Source organism: Gorilla gorilla, chromosome 9 (assembly GCF_029281585.2).
Source record: "Gorilla gorilla gorilla isolate KB3781 chromosome 9, NHGRI_mGorGor1-v2.1_pri, whole genome shotgun sequence".
NCBI classification, from domain to species: domain Eukaryota; kingdom Metazoa; phylum Chordata; class Mammalia; order Primates; family Hominidae; genus Gorilla; species Gorilla gorilla.
In genome coordinates, this window is record NC_073233.2 from 25,073,525 (window position 1) to 25,083,293 (window position 9,769).

A 9,769-nucleotide genomic window follows, 5' to 3' on the forward strand; every position below is an offset into this window, starting at 1 on the left:
CCCATCGCAGGCAATGCTTTTCTGTCTCTCTCTTTCCTTTCCCTTTCTTCCCACCTTTTCTGTCACCCAGGGCAACTGTCCACTCTTCCATCTTGCCCAGAGACCACGTGTTGAAACTCCTGGTTGGAGGTCATTCCACCCTACTTTGAGTGGATCAAACATGACAGGGCCCGACCTGGGGCAAGTTTGAGCCTTGCCAGTTTGATACTGGGTACTAAGCAGAGTGGCTAATGTCTAGGTTTTAGCACATGTATTTTTCTTTTTCTTTTCTTTTTTCTTTTTGAGATGGAGTTTCACTCTTTTCACCCAGGCTGGAGTGCAATGGTGCGATGTTGGCTCACTGCAACCTCTGCCTCCTGGGTTCAGGCAATTCTCCTGCCTCAGCCCCCATGATCCACCTACCTTGGCCTCCCAAAGTGCTGGGATTACAGGCGTGAGCCACTGTGCCGGGCCTGTCACACGTATTTTTCTCTGGCTGGAATAGAAAATGTAAATTGGTTACCCCATGCAACCCCTTGAGCAGCATCTTACAAAATTGAGAGGCTTTTTGCCAGTCATTCCATAAAATGGTAAAAGATGATTCTCCTTTGTAAGGTGGCTTGGCTCCCATAGCTATGGTGCAGCAAGCTGGGCCATCAAAGTCACTTAGAGAAAAAGGGAACCCAGAAACCCAGCATCCTGGCAAAAGGGTAAGAATTTCTTACCAGTCAGACTTCTGGCCTCTCTATGCAAATCTGTTGAATAAATGATAAAAATCACTGTTTGTCTCTCTTGCAAGGGAGTTGATTAATAAGAAAATGGATTTCTGGGGCTAGTCTTAAGCTGTAGTGAATCTGGTGTACTTTGTGCTATGAATTTGTCTTTGCCATCCTGTCATGAAAAGGTGTGCCATAGAATAGGATGTGGGCTTAAGACCTCTATAAACCTGCTACTCTAGCTGGCCCAGCAAACTAGTCAGATAGAGAAGCTTTGCTGCAAGTCCTTGAAACAAATAAACAAAAAAATGGGATAAGGTTTCCTTGTTATCTTGTTTTATGTGCTTCGGCGCTTGACCTTGTAACCAGGTGGTAATACTTTATTTTGTTCTCTGCCATCAAGAAGATAGGAATTTTGGAGTTCATGTCATAGTTTGCTCTAAAAATTATCTTGAGCACTTAAAAGCCTTTGCAAGCTCAAGACTGACTGCTCTAGGCTCCTTCTGGGAAGAGCAGTGGAAACAGCACAATGCTGTATTTAGTAGCTAAGGCTTTGTCTTTTCACAATGGCAGCCTGGGTTCAATTCCTGGCTGAGAGAATGAATCCTTTCTGGTCTGATATCTGTGTGACCTTTGCCATTTATTGATTCTCACAAACAACTTCTGACTTCCCTTCTTGAATCTTCCTTCCTCTGAGTTACCTTTGGAGATTCTAAATTTTGTAAAAACTACTAACCACCTCTTTGAAAATAGCTTGTACACTCGTGGTTAAGTCATAACCTTAGTTAAGGCTTATGGGAGGTTACCTTTGGTAAAATTCAAAAGCCAGAAATATTGGCTGTTTGTCCTGGCCAGAGTCTGCTAATAAGAGATTTGGTTAAGTCAGTTTAATTAAAAGCAGATATCCAAGCTATACATATATTTAAAAGGCCTTTGTGTTTTTCTTCTCTTCTTGGATCTTATCTTCCCGAAGAAAAGAAAATTTTTTTCTTCTCAGTCGACTGAACTGTTTTTCTCCATTTTGTCTTCTTGCCATTCTTGATGCACACATGAGAGGAGCTAAGATAGTTTCTAACAGCCTGGGACTCCTTTGGAAAAACAGAGGCACCACATTCCCATGCCTTCTTATAAGCATGTTTTGGGAAAAACCTCTGTTTTCCTCATGAAACCCCAGGAACTGAGAGTGGAAAAATCCCTCTCAAAATCCAAGGCTTTGTTCTGTGTTGCATTGTGTTATCTGATGATTTTGATGTTTGGGGGTATCAGAAATTACTTCGCATTATAAGAGAGCTTTGGTGTGTAATAACTAGGTGGGAAATATACTTTTAAGGATGGCTAATGGCAGTTATGGGGGAATACTTAGCTATTTGCATGTTTGGATTAGAGAAGTGTGCTCGTGGCTACCAGGAAGGTATGGAAACGTCCCCACTCCTGGACTGAGAAATAAGACTCTCACGGGGGATGGGCTGATTACAGAATGGGCTGATTGGCTTTGGGTTGCCTTGAAATAAAAGGCACTGTAAAATCATTGCATTGTCTTATTTTGTAGTGTTTCTTTCTTTTGGAGATCCAGGATCCACTATAGATCCTTGATTTTTGGGATCTGTTTCACCTTCCAGCTGTGTTTGCTTATTACGCCCTAGAAACTGCATGTTTTCCTGGCCCTGTTCCTCCACGGGCCTCACCCTCAAGCCAGCAATCTAATTAAGAAACAAAAACTGACAAATGAAAAACTCTTACAACTACTGAATCTTCTGTCCGTTTATGTATTACATACGTTGTGTGTGTGATGTTTATATAAAAGAGCTCTGATTTGGCTTAAAAATAGCATTTAAATCAAATATTTTGTCAGAAAAGTAAAAACTGTAATGTCTTAGTTTATGTGACTTTAGTCATCTTTGGGAAATAAAGACAATTGTAAAGATTATTGGTTAAAAATGTCTTCATAATTCAGACATTTGGTCTAAATTAGGCAGACCAGATATTAGGTTTGCTAAATTCTTTAAGGTTATAAGCTGCTTCTTTGCCATTTGAAAATTGTTCAACTTACCAACTTTGGAGCCGTTAGATTCTAGATAAGGCCTGGGGATATGTGGAGTTAGCCTCGTCCCCTAGCATACGCCGGAAAGAGTCAAACCTTATCTGCATCTCTGTCTAGTGTTCTAGGCTCCCCACTTGGTACATAATTAAAATCACCAGGGTTTTCACCAAACGTAAAAGTTGCTAAGAGTTCACAGTGTAACATGTACTTGGAACTACTGGAAAAACAGTTTTACATGCAAGGTGTGTACGGAAAGTAGAATGTGCTTTTGGTAAAAGATTATAAGAAGGCATGGGAATGTGGATTTTTTTTTTTTTTTTTTGCCTAGTTTAGAGAGTTAAAGGATTGTTTTAAGTTAGATAGGATAAAGCTGACTGTTTAAGCAAATTGTGGAAGGTTTGTGAAAGATTAACCTTGTAAAAAATTCTGTATGTGAACATATTGGCTGAAGTTAAAGGGATATTATTCAATTTTTACATAGATCGAACACTGGACTAAAAGCACAACAGGGCTGAGCGCGGTGGTTCACACCTGTAATCCCAGCACTTTGGGAGGTCGAGGCAGGCGGATCACCTGAGGTCAGGAGTTCGAGACCAGCCTGACAAATATGATGAAATTCCATCTTTACTAAAAATACAAAAATTAGCTGGGCGTGGTGGCATGTGCCTGTAATCTCAGCTACTTGGGAGGCTGAGACAGGAGAATCGCTTGAACCCAGGGGGTGGAGGTTGCAGTGAGCCGAGATCACACCATTCCACTCCAGCCTGGGCAACAAGAGTTAAACTCTGTCTCAAAAGAAAAAAAAAAAAGCACAACAGGGTTTTCTTAGAGCATTGATCTGCTCTTTAATAGAAAATTAAGAGTTATCAAAAAGATTTATGAGAATCTTACCTTATGGTCAAACTGATTAAGATTGGATATTATTTGTCTATAAGGTTTATTGTCTGTGCTTGGGCCCGGCATGGTGGCTCATGCCTATAATCCCAGCACTTTGGGAGGCTGAGGTGGGTGGATCTCCTGAAGTCAGGAGTTCGAGACCAGCCTGGCCAGCATGGTGAAACCCCCGTCTCTACTAAAATACAAAAATTAGCTGAGTGTGGTGGCACACGCCTATAATTCCAGCTGCTCGGGAGGCCGAGGTACGAGAATTGCTTGAACCCAGGAGACGGAGTTTTCAGTGAGCCGAGATTGCGCCACTGCACTCCAGCCTGAGTGACAGAGTGAGACTCTGTCTCAATTAAAAAAAAAAGGGGGGGCCAGGCGCGGTGGCTCACACCTGTAATCTCAGCACTTTGGGAGGTGGAGGCGGGTGGATCATGAGGTCAGGAGTTTGAGACCATCCTGGCCAACATGATGAAACCCCTTCTCTACTAAAGATACAAAAAATTAGCTGGGTGGGGTGGTGCCAGCCTGTAATCCCAGCTACTCAGGAGGCTGAGGCAGGAGAATTGCTTGAACCTAAGAGTTGGAGGTTGCAGTGAGCTGAGATCATGCCATTGCACTCCAGCCTGGATGACAGGGTGAGACTGTCTCAAAAAAAAAAAAAAAAAGAAAGAAAGAAAGAAAAAAAAAGAATTGGGTTTGACATTAATGGTATGCTAATGCAAAGGTGAGATTTGGCTATCTCTTGAACAAGATTTTCATGTAACAGTAAAAGATAATGAAATATTTTTATTTGCTTTTTGAATAAACTACAGGAAAAATAAGGGAAAGAAAAGAGACAGATTGTCTGGAAAGCTAAGTCTTCCCTCTATCAATGAGTAAAGCTTTTTGCCTTTTTGAGTTATCGTTTTGGCTAAATAAATGACTTAATGGAGACCTAGGATTTGATTTTATAGCATCAAGTGTTTCAAACCTTTGATATTTGACTTTCAAACCTTTGATATTTGGCAAAGTTTCCAAAATCAAATGATAAATTATGTCTTTTTTCTGACCTAATTAATCCATTAGATATTAGGTCCCCTAAAGTCCAAAAATGACATATTTGGCTTATTTGGTATATTAAAATCATACAGGAAGCACTGTCAAATATGAAATGGTGTTTTGCTTTTTTTAGACTGTATTTGTATTAATGTTATTGGTATGCATTCCAAAATTATGATAAACTCTTATAATTCTGATATGACTTAGTGTATGTTATCAGCAACAATTATGATTGTTATGTTAAATTAAGGTGTGCCACAAAGATAAGCAAATTTCCTTGTCAGTTGTGTCTTTGACTGTGGCTCCCCTATGACTTTTTGTTGTCCACAGATAATTGTTGTCTTGTTTTGATTCTCTTTAAAAGGTGGTTTATTTATTATTATTATTATTATTTTTTGAGACAGGGTCTCACTCTGTTACCCAGGCTGGAGTGCAGTGGTGTGATCTCAGCTCACTGCAACCTCTGCCTCCTGGGTTCAAGCGATTCTCCTGCCTCGGCCTCCTGAGTAGCTGGGACTACAGGCACATGCCACCATACCCGGCTAATTTTTGGATTTTTAGTAGAGAAGGGGTTGCATCATGTTGGCCAGGGTGGTCTTGAACCCCTGACCTCAAGTGATCCACCTGCCTTGGCCTCCCAAAGTGCTGGCATTACAGGTGTAAGCCACCACACCCAGCCTAAAAGGCATTATATAATCAGCTGTAGGACTATGACAGATGCTCTTGAATGCAGGTCTCTGATAACTGTGGAAAATGGACCATTAAAATAGAGAGGAAGAAACTTCCAAGACTCTCTTGAAAAACTAATGTGTACATAAATATTGAGCAAAGCAGGGGTTAGTTGCATAGACTGAACTAATACAAGAACAAAAGAATCTTTTTATGACTTTTTGCTTAAAACATTTCTGATCCTTTCTGTTTTTTCAGAGTCAAGAAAACTTTTCTTTTGAGCTATTTATAGCTTTTAACAAAAATATACTCTTATGAGGAAAATTTGGAGCATACATCTTTCTGTCTACTTGATTGCTCCAGAATTTGAAAACTATTTGTGATAATTCTTAACTTATGGCAATATAGTTACTTGCATAAGTGCAATAGGAATCTGCTTTCTTTTATAACAGGACACAATTGGAGACACTGGTTATTTTACCAAGGCTTTGACTGGAATGGCATGCTTTCTGATACAAGCAGACTCCTTTCAGGAATCAAAATTGACTTACAGAGCCAATAAAAGCCCCTTGGGAAAACTGGCCTCATACCTTGTATACACAGTCCCTGTACAGGGTTCCTGACTTGTGGCAAGTAAAGAATGTCACTTTCTGACTGGCCAAGTAGCTCTAAGTTATCTTGGGACCTCAAGAGGTATGAAATTTATCCAACTCATGGAGCTATTTCATGGTACAAACCCATGGCTGGGCTCAAGGCTTTAAAAACTGAGATTCCTTATGGAACAAAGTTCCATCAAAGCCAATTTAAAAAAAAGAGCCTATGTGGGCCGGGCGTGGTGGCTCACGCCTGTAATCCCAGCACTTTGGGAGGCTGAGATGGGTGGATCACGAGGTCAGGAGATTGAGACCATCCTGGCTAACACGGTGAAACCCCTTCTCTACTAAAAATACAAAAAAAACTAGCCGGGCGTGGTAGTGGGTGCCTGTAGTCCCAGCTACTTGGGAAGCTGAGGCAGGAGAATGGCGTGAACCCAGGAGGCGGAGCTTGCAGTGAGCCGAGATTGTGCCACTGCACTCCAGCCTGAGGGATGGAGCGAGACTCTGCCTCAAAAAAAAAAAAAAAAAAAAAAAGAGCCTATGTGGCAAATAATTATTCTTGCTGTGCTTTATGCAAATAATCAGGCCAAGTATATTCAAGGAAATTGGTCCCATTATGATTTGTTTTTAGTAAAAATAGGAGACTAGAGAAAGAAAAAATATGTTTCCATAACTATGGTACACCTGTTATTTTTATTTATTTATTTTTGAGATGGAGTTTTGCTCTGTCGCCAGGCTGGAGTAAAGTGGTGCAGTCTCAGCTCACTGCAACCTCCGCCTCCCGAGTTCAAGCAATTCTCCTGCCTCAGCCTCCCGAGTAGCTGGGACTACAGGTGCGTGCCACCACGCCCAGTAGAGATGGGGTTTCACCATGTTGGCCAGGATGGTCTCTATCTCTTGACCTTGTGATCCACCTGCCTCATCCTCCCAAAGTTCTGGGATTACAGGCATGAGCCACTACACCTGGCCAGTACACCTGTTATTAAATTCTCATCTCATCAGTTGTTTTTGAGTGTTTTCTGCAATTTAGACTGACCCTGCTTATTCCTGTGAACCAACCAGTGATCTCTGACTGCAGCTCAGAAGAAACAAGAGGGGTCTGGGTGCAGTGGCTCACGCCTGTAATCCCAGCACTTTGGGAGGCCGAGGCGGGCGGACCACGAGTTTAGGAGTTCGAGACTAGCCTGGCCAACATAGTGAAACCCCGTCTCTATGAAAAACACAAAAATTAGCCAGGTGTGGTGGCCCACACCTGTAGTCCCAGCTACTCAGGAGGCTGAGGCAGGAGAATCACTTGAACCTGGGAGGCGGAGGTTGCAGTGAGCCGAGATTGTGCCATTGTACTCCAGCCTGGGTGACAGAGTGAGAGTCCATCTCAAAAAAAAAAAAAAAAAAAGAAAGAAATAAGAGGGATGGGTAATGTCAATCTCTGGATCTAATTCTGGCATGAATCTAATTCTGATTAGAATTAGCTAGCAACTCCATATCAGCTTGGTTCCAACAGTTGCCCAGTTCATGGAAAGCCTTCTTATTTAGTTTACTTGGGATAATTTTACTTATTTTGCTTTACTATTGTGGAATATATTGCTGTTGTACTCCTTGTGTAGGAATGCAGGATAAGCTTAGTCAACATTTTCTTAAATTGAATACTTATTAATCTTCCAGATTTCACCTTTTGTCGGAACTCAGAGTTATGAATGGCCCTCAGCATACCAATGCTTTCTGACTGAGCTCCTCTCTACCCTGGATACAAAAGATCCTAATAGTAAGGCAGGAATATCGTCACCCTTATTCAGCCTGAAGAAGCTGCAAAAGATGGATTTTTGTCCCTCTACAACCCTTAGAATTAAGGGTCCCCTTGTAAAGGGGAGGGGAGAAATATGTCAGGTATTAGAACCAGAGTGACTCAGGCTGGGCACAGTGGCTCACGCTTGTAATCACAGCACTTTGGGAGGCCGAGGCAGGTGGATCACTTGAGGTCAGGAGTTTGAAACTATCCTGGCCAACATGGTGAAACCCCATCTCTACTAAAAATACAAAAATTAGCTGGGCGTTGTGGTAGGTGCTTGTAATCCCAGCTACTCAGGAGGCTGAGGCAGGAGAATCACTTGAGCCCGGGAGGCAGAGGTTGTAGTGAGCCAAGATTGTGCACTCCAGCCTGGGCGCCAAGAGCGAGACTCTGTCTCAAAAAAATACAAAAACAAAAACAAAAAAACCAACACCAGAGTGACTCCATCTTGATTATGGACTGGGTAAAATAAGGCTGAGACCTACTGGGCTGCATTCCCAGGAGGTCAGACATTCTTAGTCACAGGATGGGATAGGATGTTGACAGGACTGGTATCACAAGATACAGGTTACAAAGACGCTGCTGATAAAACACGATGCAGTAAAGAAGAAAGCCAAAACCCACTGAAGCCAAGAGGGTGACAAAAGTGATCTCTGGTTGTCCTCAATGCTCATTATATGCTAATTATAATACATTAGCATGCTAAAAGACATTCCCACCAGGGCCATGACAGTTTACAAATAAATGCCATAGCAATGTCAGGAAGTTACTCTATATGGTCTAAAAGGGGGAGGAACCCTTAGTTCTGGGAAGTGCCTGCCACTTTCCCAGAAAACCCATGAATAATTCCTCTCTTGTTTAACACGTAATCAATAAATAACTATGAGTATACTCAGTTGAGCGGCCCCTGTCACTGCTCTGCCTATGGGGTAGCCATTCTTTAATTCCTTTACTTTCTTTTTCTTTTTCTTTTTTTTTTTTTTGAGACGGAGTCTCGCTGTCACCCAAGCTGGAGTGCAGTGGCGGGATCTCTGCTCTTTGCAACCTCTGCCCCCGCTGGTCCAAGCGATTCTCCTGCCTCAGCCTCCCGAGTAGCTGGGACTACAGGCGTGTGCCATCACGGCCAGCTAATTTTTGTATTTTTAGAAGAGACGGGGTTTCACCATGTTAGCCAGAATTGTCTTGATCTCCTGACCTCGTGATCCGCCCGCCTTGGCCTCCCAAAGTGCTAGGATTACAGGTGTGAGCCACCGTGCCCGGGTTTTTTATTTTTATTTTTATTTATTTATTTATTTATTTATTTTTTTGAGATGAAGTCTCACTTTGTTGCCCTGGCTGGAGTGCAGTAGTCTGATCTTAGCTCACTGCAATCTCTGCCTCCAAGGTTCAAGTGATTTTCCTGCCTCAGCCTCCCAAGTAGCTGGGACTATAGGCATGCACCACCAAGCCCGGCTAATTTTTTGTATTTTTAGTAGAGACGTGGTTTCACCATGTTGGCCAGGCTAGTATCCAACTCCCGACCTCAAGGGATCTGCCTGCCTTGGCCTCCCAAAGTGCTGAGATTACAGGCATGTAATCCCATGCTTGGTCTATTCCTTTACTTTCTTAATAAACTTGCTTTCACTTTATTCTATGGACTCGCCCAGAATTCTTTCTTCCATGAGGTCTGTGAACCCTTTTTGGGGGTCTGGATCAGGATCCCTTTCCAGTAACAAATACACAAAGGAAAGGAAAGAAGAGTAAGTATCTTGTGGGTAAGGGGCTATGCTGGATATGGTAGATGCATCAGCAAACTTCCTTTCACGCCACCCCTGCCAGGTTTGCTATTTTATAGAAAAGGAAATTGAAACTCAGAGGGTTAAACAATTTGCCAAAGCCACACGGTAGATGAAGAGCCTTAAACCCATGTTTGCCTGGCCCCAAGCCCAGAGGCTAACCGGATAGCCCGGAATGTCCTTAGGGACACTGCTCCACATATTATCTCAGGACAGCATCAATATTTAACCCTCACCAAGGGTCTGGAAGAGAAGTTCTGCTAAAATCTTTGTCCTTTTCT